The sequence below is a fragment of the Phoenix dactylifera genome, chromosome 4, assembly GCF_051530095.1.
Source record: "Phoenix dactylifera cultivar Ajwa chromosome 4, Ajwa_hap1_PhDact_Kaust_v1.1, whole genome shotgun sequence".
Taxonomy (NCBI): Eukaryota; Viridiplantae; Streptophyta; class Magnoliopsida; order Arecales; family Arecaceae; genus Phoenix; species Phoenix dactylifera.
In genome coordinates this window covers 29,167,196-29,181,254 of record NC_143193.1, presented here as the reverse complement: position 1 = coordinate 29,181,254, position 14,059 = coordinate 29,167,196, and the positions used below count along the sequence as shown (strand labels likewise).

The 14,059-nt window shown below is 42.5% G+C and overlaps 1 non-coding gene across 1 annotated transcript; it reads left to right on the top strand.

Annotated features, from left to right (window-relative positions):
- Positions 1 to 6,048: 6,048 nt before the first annotated feature.
- LOC149753774 (small nucleolar RNA R71) lies at positions 6,049 to 6,154 on the top strand. The gene has a single exon (XR_016409268.1). It is a non-coding gene; the product is annotated as a small nucleolar RNA R71 (small nucleolar RNA).
- Positions 6,155 to 14,059: the final 7,905 nt, after the last annotated feature.

Sequence of the window (14,059 nt, the reverse complement as noted above, 5' to 3'; positions counted from 1 at the left end):
GGATGTCTATCCACTCGTCAGTGACTTGCTTGATGTTGCAGTAGTGTGACTGGTCCTTTGACCTGCGGTGCTTCGGCAACTCACAGTGAGGTTATTGTAGTTTGACTGCACACATACATGGTCTCTAGCCATATGGGTCCATGCAGTGTAGATTGGCTGCAGTAGGTTCACTGTAGGAGTAGGGTATGCACCTATAAGGAATCTATCGACCTTGATAGAAAAGGAGTGATCCTATGTGATTTGTTAGACTGAGTTCTAAAACCTTGGCCAGGGCAGTAATATAAAGTGAAAAAGAGTTTTCCACTATCGAACTCAAGTCGAACAAATCTTGACATATGACAGACGATGGGGTTTGACGAGTTGTCCATGACCTCCGTCCTGTAGGGATCCACGATAGTAGGAGTGTATCACATGTTAACTGCACCTAGAGGTTCATCATTCCATTCTGCTGGGTAGCCACTACATGCTGCTAGGTGTCACTGGTGGATGGTGGGACTCATAGGGATTATCTTGATGATCGATAAACCCTAATGAGTTGAGTTGGAATCGTTCCAACCCATTGAAAGGAGTTTTCAATGATATAGTGATAGAGATCACAATATATATCTCACTACCAGTCAGAATAGAACCTATGGGGTCACACACACTAGAAGTATTGACCGATCCAATGGTTGAAAAGTGATTATGAATCACGAGTAATCAATTTGATTGATAAAGAAGTTGAAGAAGGAAAGGGGATTAATTAATTGGACTTGAAACAAGAGTCCTACTTCGGGTAGGATTCCTAGAGTCCTAATTGGATTAGGACTGGGAATCCTAGTTGGAGTAGGACTGGAATTCCTACTTGGAATAGGATTCCTAAAATCCTAATGAGATTAGGAGTTTTGAATTAAAATTGGATTCCTACTTGGAGTAGGATTCCTAGAAATCCTAATTGGATTAGGACTTCGAATTCAAATAGAGTCCTAATTGGATTAGGACTAAAATTAAATACATCCTAATTGGATTAGGATTCCTTAAGTCTTAATTAATTATTAATCTAATGAATCAACATGACTCCTAATTAGATTAGGATTGAAGAGTTCAATTGAGTCATGGTTCATTCAAGTCCTAGTTGGATTAGGACTAGCATAGATTGAACCCAATTTGGCTAATCCTAATTAGATTAGGATTAAACCATGAGAGAGGCACCCAATCCTCTTTGGAAGAGGATTAGGTTAACCAAGTAAGAGGGGCATAAGCCCCTCTCATCTTGGTTGGTGCGGCACAAGAGAGGGGGCCGGCGCCCCCCCCCTCTTTGGAAAGTCATCTAGGGCTCCTACTTTGGAGGAGCCCTTGATGGCTATAAGAGAGGCACTAGGGCCGGCGCCCTAGATGTATCTTGAACTCCTCTTCAAGCCGTGGCCTCCCCTCTCAACTCCTCTTGGTTCAGCCGCAAGCAAGGGAAGAAGGACTCTAAGAGTTGGCGGCTTCCTCCCCTTCCCTTCCGTCATCCAACGCAAAGAGAAGAAGAAGGCTGCGAAGGGCTTTGATCTTCTTCCTTTTCTTCATCCTTCTTCTTCCTCCTCTCAAGTGCAATCAAGAGTTGATTGAAAGAGAGGAGATCAGCCATCAAAAGAAGTCTTTGCAAGGGAGCTAGCACCCCGGGAAGACAAGAAAGCTTTGATCGGTCCTCTGCTTCGTGTGGATACCCGTAGAGGCCGGACGTTTGAACGGCTTCAAGCGAACCCTCTTCCAAAACCACGAATTCAGATTTGCGGTGATCATCTACCCGCGCAAGGTGAAGATTTGATCTTCCTAATAGTTTCAAAAGTTTTAATTCTTACCTAATTACGAAAGGTCTCGAAACAACGTTCATGCGATGAACGTCGAACCCGTGCATGCTGATTCCGCTGCCATCTGATTTAATTTTTGAAATATCAGCGGCATGGGCGGGTTCCCAACACCTATATTTTGGGAATAAAGGTCTATAGAGATAGATCTAAAAGGATGCTTGGCCTTTCACAGAAAATGTACATAGAGGAGGTGCTGAAGAGGTTCAGCATGGAAAACTCCAAGAGGGGTCTCTTATCCCTAAGACATGGAATTCATCTCTCCAAGAAGATGTGCCCCAACACATCTGAAGAGATTCAACGCATGAGCAAGATTTCCTATGCATCGGCAATAGGAAGCCTCATGTATGCCATGCTGTGTACACGACCTGATACAGCTCTTACTGTGAGTGTCACAAGCAGATATCAGTCGGATCCAGGCAAGAAGCACTGGATAGCTGTGAAGAACAGTCTTAAGTACTTGAGAATAACTAAGGACATGTTCTTGGTCTTTGGAAGAAGATCAGAGTTGAAGGTAGAAGGATGCACACATATTGATGATAGAAAGTCTACATCAGAATATGTGCAATTGTGGTTCAGTAAATTGGAAGAGTTCCAAACAACCGATCATTATAGATTCTACCTTAGAAGCTGAATGTTAAGCCGTATCTAAGGGTGCAGTGGAAACCTTCTGATTAAAAGTTAATTGCAGAGTTAGGTGTAATGTCATTAGATGCCATAACACTTTACTGCGATAACATTGGCACCATAGCACTAGCTATGGAGCCATGGTCTCATCAGAAGTCCAAGCACATAGAGCGGCGCTTCCATTTCATACGCGACTATGATGTAGAGGTGCAGAGAGTAGACTCCGCGGATAACGTGGCAGACCCGTTCACTAAGCAGCTAAATCAGCAAAAGACTGAAGCCCACCTTGAGAAGATGGGGCTTAGATATATGACTGATTGGCTTTAGTGCAAGTGGGAGATTGTTAGATGTATGCCCTAGAAGCCAATCTGGCTAATACATTATTAATTCTGGGGACATAATTTTGTACTTGACTATTTATTATTGAATAAATAAAAGGCATCTTCTCATTCATATTGTTTATGTGTCTATGAATCGTCCAAGGAATTAATAAGATGATGATACATATTCTCAAGAGTTGAGAATTTGAGTCATATCATTGGTGATTAATTTCTAAATGCTCCTGATCAATGGATCATCACGAGGATGGTGATCGATCCGATCAGTGCACAGATCACTTTCCTTCTGGATGGACGAGACTTGAGTCCACAGTGTAGGGACACTGAAGTGATAGTGCAGGTGCTTGTTAGAGAACAAGGGTACTGAGCGTGACCAAGACAAGAAGTCACTTGGATGTCTATCCACTCGTCAGTGACTTGCTTGATGTTGCAGTAGTGTGACTGGTCCTTTGACCTGCGGTGCTTCGGTTACTCACAGTGAGGTTATTGTAGTTTGACTGCACACATACATGGTCTCTAGCCATATGGGTCCATGCAGTGTAGATTGGCTGCAGTAGGTTCACTGTAGGAGTAGGGTATGCACCTATAAGGAATCTATCGACCTTGATAGGAGAGGAGTGATCTTGTGTGATTTGTTAGACTGAGTTCTAAGACCTTGGCCAGGGCAGTGATATAAAGTGGAAAAAGAGTTTTCCACTATCGAACTCAAGTCGAATAAATCTTGACATATGACAGACGATGGGGTTTGACGAGTTGTCCATGACCTCCGTCCTGTAGGGATCCACGATAGTAGGATTGTATCACACGTTAACTGCACCTAGAGGTTCATCATTCCATTCTGCTGGGTAGCCACTACATGCTGCTAGGTGTCACTGGTGGATGGTGGGACTCATAGGGATTATCTTGATGATCGTTAAACCCTAATGAGTAGAGTTGGAATCGTTCCAACCCATTGAAAGGAGTTTTCAATGATATAGTGATAGAGATCACAATATATCTCACTACCAGTCAGAATAGAACCTATGGGGTCACACACAATAGAAGTATTGACCGATCCGATGGTTGAAATCATGATTAGGAATCACAAGAAATCAATTTGATTGATAAGAAGTTGAAGAAGGAACAAAGGGAATTAATTAATTGGACTTAAACACAAATCCTACTTCGGGTAGGATTCCTAGAGTCCTAATTGGATTAGGACTGGGAATCCTAGTTGGAGTAGGACTGGGATTCCTACTTGGAATAGGATTCCTCAATACTAATGAGATTAGGAGTTTTGAATCAAAATTGGATTCCTACTTGGAGTAGGATTCCTAGAAATCCTAATTGGATTAGGACTTTGGATTCAAATTAGAGTCCTAATTGGATAGGACTAGAATTAAACAAATCCTAATTGGATTAGGATTTCTTAAGTCTAAATTAATTAATAATCTAATGAATCAACATGACTCCTAATTGGATTAGGATTGAAGAGTTCAATTGAGTCATGGTTCATTCAAGTCCTAATTGGATTAGGACTAGCATAGATTGAACCAAATTTGGCTAATCCTAATTGGATTGGGATCAAACCAAAAGAGAGGCACCCAATCCTCTTTAGAAGAGGATTAGGGCATCACAAGAAGGAGGGATCACGCCTCTCCTCCTCTCCTTGTGTGCGGCATGAAGAAGGGCCGGCGCCCTCCCTCTTTGGAAAATCATCTAGGGCTCCTACTTTGGAGGAGCCCTTGATGCTTATAAAAAGGACCATGAGGCCGACGCCCTAGAGTATTGGAATCCTCTTCCTCTTGTGCCGTGGCCACCCTCTTCCTCTCTTAGTTGCAGCCGCAAGCAAGGGTAGAAGCTCTCCAAGTGTTGGCGGCCTCCTCCCCTTCCCTTCCTTCATCCAGCGCAAACAACAGAAGAAGGCTGCGTAGGGGCTCATCTTCTTCCTCTTCTTCCTTCTTCTTCTTCCTCCTCTCAAGCACTTTCAAGAGTTGAAAGAAAGAGAGGAGATCAGCCATCAAAGCTATCTCTGCAAGGGAGCTAGCACCCCGGTGAGATAGAGAGCTTGGATCGGATCCTACTTCGTGTGGATACCCGTAGAGGCCGGACGTTTGAACGGCTTCAAGCGAACCCTCTTCCAAAAACCACGAATTCAGATTTGCGGTGATCATCTACCCGCGCAAGGTGAAGATTTGATCTTCCTATTAGTTTTAAAAGTTTTAATTCTTACCTAATTACGAAAGGTCTCGAAACAACGTTCATGCGATGAACGTCGATCCCGCACATGCCCCCTTTCCGCTGCCATCTGATTTATTTTTGAAATATCAGCGGCATGGGCGGGTTCCCAACAGTTGTCCTCCCCAATCTTATTGTCTACTACACGTCCACTTCTTAGGGTAGTCAAAGCATTGGCTTGTTCATGATGAATTGCATTTAGTTGATTTTCTTGAGCCATGTATTGTCCCCTAGGATTACTTAGTGGTTGGCTTGGAAGCTTTCCTTCCTCTCGCTTGTTTAGTGCATTAGCTAGTTGACCCATTTGGGATTCTAGCTTGGCGATTGATTGCGTATGAGAGTGCACTAATTGTGTAATGGTTTCCAAACCTTGAAGGGCGTTCAACACTTTCTCCTCAAAGGCTGTGTTTCTTTGGGGTGGAGGAGGAGTGTGTTGAAATTGAGTCGAGGGACGGTAGGAATGAATATTTTGTGGGGTTTGAAAATTCTGAGGGTTTGGAAAGTTTTGGGAATAAGGTTGGGCAGTATTCGAAGCTTGCTGCTTCCAAGAAAAGTTTGGATGATTTCGCCATCCCGGATTATATGTATTGGAAAATGGGTCATTACCCTGTCTGGGCTGTGTTTGAGCAGCATTGATGTGTTCTTGCACGAGTTCGGGATATTGGGGTGCTGAGGGGCACTCATGAATAGGGTGGGATGGGCTAGAACAAATAGTACACACTTGTGCTTGGGAAGAGTTCATGTAATGCCCACCTATCATCAGTTGGTCAATCTTATGGGACAATGCATCTACCTTGCTAGACAGGTCCATAGAATGACTTATTTCACAAATGGTCCCTTTTCTTTGAGAACTCGGGGGTGCTTGACGAGAACATGAAGCATGGTGGAGGGAGTTTTCATTAAGATTTTCAAATAATTTCCATGCTTCATGCTCATTTTGAAGCATAAAAGTGCCCCCGCATGCAGCATCGATCATCTGACGGTTTCGTTCTATCAATCCGTCATAAAAACATTGCACTAGTTGCCACTTAGGTATTTGATGATGAGGGCATTTACGGATTAGGTCCCTAAATCTCTCCCAAGTTTCATGAAATTCTTCTCCCTCAGTTTGGGAGAAGCTTGTAATAGCACGTCTAAACTGGTTCGTTCTTCCTATGGGAAAGTATTTTTTAAGGAATTCTTGTTGCATTTGATCCCAAGAACGAATTGAGTTAGCTTCTAAAGAATTCAGCCATTGTTTGGCTCTATCTTTAAGGGAGAAGGGGAATAATCTAAGTTTCAGAGCATCATCAGTGAAATTCTGAATCTTGACAGTGGTGCAAATTTCAAGAAATTCATCTAGGTGTTTATATGGATCTTCATTGGTGAGCCCATAAAAAGATGGAAGCATTTGGATCACGCTAGACTTTATTTCATATTGTACAGCTGCTACCTCAGGTAATCGAATGCAAGATGGGGAAGTGTAAATAGTGAGAGTAAAGTATTCCCTCAGGAGTTTGGGTTGTTCTTCAGCCATCTTAAGAGGTGGGGATGATCCTAATGTTTTGATCTTAGCTCGAATGTTCCTAAGGGTTCGTTCTATTTCAGGGTCAAAAGGTAATAGGTTTTGTACTCTAGAACGACTACCGTGCATACACTAGTACTCGATCAATCAAGCATGCAATAAAAGAGAAAAGCATATCAATCCTAGTCTTTGACCTAAAATCACTAGACAGCTCCTAACTGGTTTGAAGAGGGCACCTAAGCCTCCAATCCGGTCTAATGAACCGAGTTGACCAGGTAAGCTCCCAGGTAAGTGGAGGGGTCACGATGCGTTCGCAAAGGTCTCACTTAAAACCCACTTGCCTCGAACAGATGAACTATCTCCCTTATAGGGACAAAGCTTGCCTAGACATCAACTAAGCCACAGAGCGAAATTGGTGCAACTTTCGGTGATCTTCGTCCTATTGAGCTCGAATGTCTCTAGGAGCCAACGTCTAATTGATTTTAATTAAAGATGACACTATGTGAGATTGAGTTCACCTCAAGAGTCCGGTGATGAAATCCGGCTCTTATCTTGTTGGGGTGATTGCCCTTACTATGTGCAAATTGATTTGTGTATGTGTATCAAGCATGCATTCACAATTTTGCTATAATTAAAATCAAACAATCACCACAAAATTTCAAACCAATAATTAATTTAAATAAGAAAAGTTTAGAGGTTACCAAAGGGAATTTCCCCAGTGTTGCCCAGAGATGGTCACCCAAGAGGGGGGTGAATTGGGTGTTTTAAAAATTTTTTGCCTAATTAAAAATAAAACACACAAATATATGAACTAAAATAAAGATAAAGAGATAAGAAAAGACAACCACAAACACACGGTTTTATAGTGGTTCGGAGCCTTCACCGCTCCTACATCCACTCCCCAAAGCGCCTTTGGAAATTTCCACTATAATCCAAGATTACAGTACGGTAGTTTTGCGAGTTCACTACCCAACTCGTTGTTTTACACCGGGCTCACAACAAACCCTAAAACCCCCAATTTCTCTTAGGCTTGGGACGCCTTTTCCTTGTTCCAAGTCCCTTGACTGGAACAAGCACCACAATAAAAGAGTTTACAAAAGGAAATAAAAGCTCTAAGAAGCAAATATAACAATTATGAATAATGTAACCCGGAAGAATCCTTTTGCCGTTGGAAGCGTGGGAAATGTTGATTCTTCCGAGGTGGAGCGCGTAGGGTTGAGTGTGAGCTTCAAATCCCGAGCGCACAAGAGTGGTTGAGCTTGAAATCGCTTGGGAGACTTGAGAATACTTGATTTCCTTCCTTGAATGCACTCACTCCCTTGAGCTTTTCTTTCTAACTTCTCTCTTGAATGATCTAGCTTTTTGGTTGGTGAAGAGTTGTTGAGAACCACTTAAGAGGTCCCTTTTTATAGCCCAAAAAGTAAATATAGCCGTTAGAAACAAAAAGAGAAGGATTTGAAATTCAAACCAAATCTGAAAAGCTGTCAGTCGCGTCCCAGGCGCTCTGGGGACGTCTCCGCTACAACGAGGGACGTCTCGCCTACAGGATTTTACTTTTTATGTTGTCTGGGGTCGACTCGGCACTTTACGGGGACGTCTCGGCTTGTCTGCACTTTTTGAGTGGGGACGACTCCGCTGCCTTGGGGACGACTCCGCTTCTTTATCTCCGAAAGACATGTCCTCTGGAATTCCCTGAGAGAGTCGACTCCGCTCTTTCAGGGGACGTCTCGGCTCGTCTGCACTTTATGCATGGGGACGGCTCCGCTGTCTCAGGGTCGACTCCGCTGCCTTATCACCGAAAAAACCATTCTCTGGAAAACCCTGAGAGAGCCGTCTCGGCTATCTTGGGGATGACTCGGGAACTCTCCTTTTTACCTGCGGGGACGACTCGGCGTACAGTGGGGACATCTCGCGTATATCTCTTGAAAACTGCCTTTCTGCCGCCACTGAGAGAGTCGACTCCGCTACTGAGAGAGTCGACTCCGCTAACGCGGGGACGACTCGGCAGGTGCCGGGGACGTCTCCAAGTGTGCCAGTTCTTCCTGTTTGTGCCAGAGACGTCTCTGAAACTATCAGGAGACGTCTCGGCTGTCCCTGAACTTTTTCATTAACTCAAAATGTTCTTCAATGAATTCATAAAAATTATGGAAACTTGCCTAGACATTTCTCAACAATATTCTAGATAAAACACATGAATTCCTTAATTAAATTATTAAGATATAATGGAATTATGCTCTAGTGTTTTGTATTCATCAAAATCCATTAGGGGGTCAACAATCTCCCCCTTTTTGATGATGACAAAACACTGAGTATATGCAAAATTTGAAATTTAAACATATACACAGTATTTGATCGGATGTACAAGTATAATATTTTGGCCTAGATACAATGTGCATCACTCAATTCAGTTCTTTTCTTGTGCATAAGATTGATCTTTATAGTTCTTAAATGATTTTGGCATATGGACTGAGTTTGAATCAAGTTAAAATGAAATATTGATGCTGAAGATAATTGAAAGCTAGATTCTTTTTGACTCCCCCTTTCTTTTCCAGAAGGGCAATTATCTTAAAATCAATATTCTTCAATTTTATCTTTCCTAATTCAACTTTGGAGTATGATTAAAAAATTTGCATTCCATATTCAATATCCATGTCTACTCCCCCTTTCATACTCCCCCTTTCAATATCTCCATATTCAATATCTATTATAAATTTTGCATTCCATATACTATCTACTCCCCCTTTTTGTCAGCAACATGAAGGGGACAAATTATCCTTAGGTGCTTAAGACTCAATTTATAGTGGAATTCAGCATTCATTTTACTCAAGGATATTCAAGTTGTGCTCCCCCTGTCCAAGTCATTTCTATTAATGTATTCATATCACTCCCCCTTTGTTTTGGAATTCATTTCAGACTTATCTTTTAATTTAACATAGTTATCACAAGATGTGCTCCCCCTTTTTTTATGTGCATTGTTTCTTTGTATCAAATTTGAACACTCAAGGTATGTGGTAAGATTTTTATGGCATATCATACAATCACATACACAATCACAGAAACACATACGCAGAATTGGCAATGTACACAAAGTGTTCAAAAGAGATTGTATTCATTCATATGTCATCATAAACCTTTGAAGTCAGTACATAGTCAAAAGAAGAAATCATTACAAGTATTGATTTCTAATCCAAAAGGTGTTTCAAAATAGCCTAGGATTTACAAAAAGAAGATCCTACAAGATATCCATCATCGGCGACGTTGCTCATGGGGCCTACTAGATGTACTTTGTGCATAAGCCTTACAAGCTGCATCTATGAATGCATTGATGGAATCCATGAGGGTCTTAAATTGATCTCCCTGTGACTTGTGGAAACCTGCCACAAGTGCTTCAAATTCTATGGTTGCCATTTCAATTCTCCCTCTGAGTTGGGCAACCAAGGTGCCCACGTTGCCATCTGGTTTTGTCAGCTCTTTGAGACTCTTGGAAATGCTCTTCAAGCTGTCCTTGAGCTCTAATGATCTGATGGTTTGGGTGGCACCCATACCAATTATCTCTTGTGTTGTAGCTTCAATCTGACTTCTAATATCCTTCATCTCTTGTAGAAGCCCTTCATGTGAAGCTCTGATGGGGGCCAACTCTGTGGAGATCATGGATCTCATCTCCTCCCTCATCTGCTGGCAAATGACAGATGCTAAGGTGCGCATCTGATCTTCTGATAGGAAGGAGGGCCCACTGACTGGAGGAGGTGGTGGCATGGACGTGGAAGGTCCAGCTGAGCTGGAGGGAATATCAGGGATGTTCATGTGGCTAGGTGGAGGAGAGTGATGGTCAGACTCATGATGTGGGATTTCAGGCTCTATGGTTTGTGCTTTTCTTTTTGGAACCTTGACCCACGACCCATCTATCTTATGAAACTCCATTCTTCTCATTGTGCCCTCATTATAGTAGTCGGTGTTTCTCAAGGCCTTTGCAGGTTCATTTGTTGGAATGGGAACCTTGAAGTGTTTAAAGATTAAGGTAAAGATCATGCCATAGGGTATACTAAACCTAGAATACCTATGACATAGGGCAATGTAATTTAGCATGAGTCTAGGAAGGTTTAGAGGGATCCCTTGTAGGATATGATGCATAATAGCTAAGTCTCGCTCCGAAACAAAATCGAAGCGACCGGTTTTGGGAAACAAGACCCGGTTGACAATACTTAAAAGTAATCTCATTTCGGCGTTTAGGTCTTGGGAGTTGATAACATCAAGAGGGCCGCAGTCCTCTTGTCCTAACAGCAGATTTAGGGCTAATTCCCTTTGGGGAAGTGAGGTTGGAGCCTCACCGTCCTTAGGGATTTGTAGGACAGTGGATAGGACATCTTCATTTACTTCCACTAATGTCCCCCGGACACATCCAGTGTACCCTTGGTCCCCTAATGCCATATTGCTAAAAAACTCTCTAACTAGGCCGGGATAGGTCGAGGTATTTAGTGTGCAAAGGTGCTCCCACCCTTGAGCTCGAAAGCTCTCTCCAATAGAGAACCCCTCATGATCTAAAAAGGAGAAATCGATGTACCTACCAGTCGTGACTGTGCGATTTGCACAGGAAATCGTCGTGGTCGGCGGAGCAACCGGAGGAGAAGGCGCGGAGGGTTCTTCCCGCCGTTCCTCACCGTCGGCCGCTACTCTAGGTCGCCTCCCACGGGTTGTCCTAGCTTTCTTTGGTGCCATGGATGCTAGGGTTTGTGATTTAGAGCAAACGGAGGCTGGGATTTGAGGTGGAGAGCAAATGGAGGCTAGGGTTTTCCGTTTTGGTCGGGAATGAGGGAGAAAGCTCGAGTCGGCTCGAGCGATTTCGACCTATTTAAAAAGCCCTCATTCGGTCCCCGAGACATCTCCGCGACTAAGGGAGACGTCTCCCCTTGGGGGGACGTCTCTGCGATTTGCCAGAGACGTCTCCGGCACTGAAAAATTTCAGACTGTATTCTATCTTCTCCCAATTTTGTTTAATTACCCTAGTCAATATGATCTCTTTTGATAAACTTAGAGTGAATTTGTTTGTGATCCTCCCCCTTAATGATACAACCTATAATAATTTGATAATTTTTTTTTTGAATTATTAATATTGAAATGAGGAATGTTTGACCAAATTTCGAATACCTATGAAATAGGTTCTGAAAATATCTCCATGAAGAGTCCAAGGGAGGTTGATTTTGACTTGTTTAAAAAAACCTCCATTATTTCTTCTAATGAAGTTCCTTTCATGCCAAAGGAAGAAGATGCATTCAGACATTGAGGGAAAAGGGCCTTCGGTGTAAAAGGTGTGGTCGATACTGGACTAGATGGTGACAAAGAAGAGTTTGGGTTCTCTTTAGGCACAGTCATACTCCTGCCTTTATTTTTCTTATGTTATGTTTCTCCAACCTTATTGTCCACTATACGCCCGCTTCTTAAGGTAGTCATGGCATTAGCTTGTTCATGGTGAATATCATTCGGGTGAGTCTTTTGAGCCATGTATTGCCCCCTTTGGTTATTCACTGGTTGACTTGGAAGCTTGCCTTTCTCTCTCTTATTCAGTGCACTAGCTAGCTGCCCTAGCTGAGTTTCTAATTTGGAAATAGATTGGGTATGGGAGTGCAACAATTGTGTATTGGCTTCTAGTCATTGAAGGGCAGTCAATACTTTTTGCTCAAAAACCATCTCTCTTTGGGGTGGTGGAGGAGAGATATGTTGGAATTGTGAATAGTGAGTAGGAGGACGGTTTGGATGAATATTTTGGAAGGGTTGGAAATAAGGTTGGAAGGTATTGGGAGTCTGCTGCTTCTAAGAGAAGTTTGGATGGTTGCACCATCCCGGATTATAAGTAATGGAATATGGATCATTACCCGATCGGAACTGTGTTTGGGCAGCATTAACTTGTTCTTGCATAAATTCAGAAAATTGAGCTGCCGAAGGGCACTCATAAACAGGGTGAGACGGGCTAGAACAGAGGGCACACACTTGGGCTTGGGGAGGGTTTGGAAGCTGTTCTCTAGACATTAATTGGTCAATCTTGTGGGACAATGCATCTACTTTCTCAGATAGACCTATGGACTGGCTAACTTTATATATGGTCCCTTTTCTTTGAGAACTTGGGGGTGCTTGACGAGCGGAGGAGGCATGGTGGAGGGAATTTTTATTGATATTTTCAAACAATTGCCATGCCTCATGCTCACTCTTAAGCATGAAAATTCTTCCACAAGAAGCATCAACCATCTGACGGTTTCGTTCAGACAACCCATCATAAAAGCATTGCACTAATTGCCATTTGGGTATTTAATGATGCGGGCATTTTCGGAGTAGGTCTCTAAATTTTTTCCAAGTTTCATGAAATTCTTCCCCATCAGATTGGGAGAAGCTCGTGATAGCATGCCTAAATTAGTTTGTTCTTCCTATGGAAAAATATTTCTTTAGAAATTCATGTTGCATTGGACCCATGAAAGAATAGAATGGGCTTCTAATGAATGGAGCCACTGCCTAGCTCTATCCTTACGGAAAAAAGAAAACAACCTAAGTTTCAAAGTATCATCAGTAAAGTTCTGAATTTTGACAGTAGTGCAGATCTCAAGGAACTCATCTAAATATTTGTATGGGTCTTCATTGTTGAGTCCATAAAAAGAGGAAAGCATTTGGATGATATTAGACTTAATTTCAAACTGTACAGCAGCCGTGGTATCAGGTAGTCGAATACAAGATGGAGAGGTGTAAATAGGAGTGAAGTACTTCTTTAATAGCTTGGGTTGTTCTTCAGCCATCTCGATAGGTAGAGCAGATCCTATGGTTCCATAGGTGCGGATTTCGGCTCGAAGGGCCCTAATAGAACGCTCTATTTCAGGGTCAAAAGGTACTAGTTCAGGAGATCTATGATGACACCCTTGCATACACTAAACTCTTCTGATTAATTGGGCACAATCAAGCATGCAATAAAAAAAATAACACATCAAATCCTTGTGTTTGCCCTAAAATTGCTAGACAGCTCCTAACTGGTTTGAAGAGGGCACTTAAGCCTCCAATCTGGTCTAATGAACTGAGTTGACCAGGTAAGCTCCCAGGTAAGTGGGGGGGTTACGATGCGTTCGCAAAGGTCCCACTTAAAAACCACTCGCCTCGAACAGATGAACTATCTTCCTTATAGGGACAAAGCTTGCCTAGACATCAACTAAGCCACATAGCAAAATTGGTGCAACTCTCAGTGATCTTCATCCTATTGAGCTCGAATATCCCTAGAGGCTAACGTCTAATTGATTTTAATTAAAATGATATCTATGTGAGAATTGATTCACCTAATTTGGGCAAGAATCTGGTGATGAAGTCCAGTTCTTATCTTGTTGGGGTGATTGCCCTTACTAGGTGTGTGATATATTAAGTGGTGTGTCAAGCAGTCATGCACGCCTTACTCAAATTAAATTAAACAATCACAACAATGATTCAAATGCATGAGCAACCTAAATAATATCTATTTGAGCATTCGTAGTTTAAAGGGGGAGACAGACTAGACACACATATGCCGAGACATA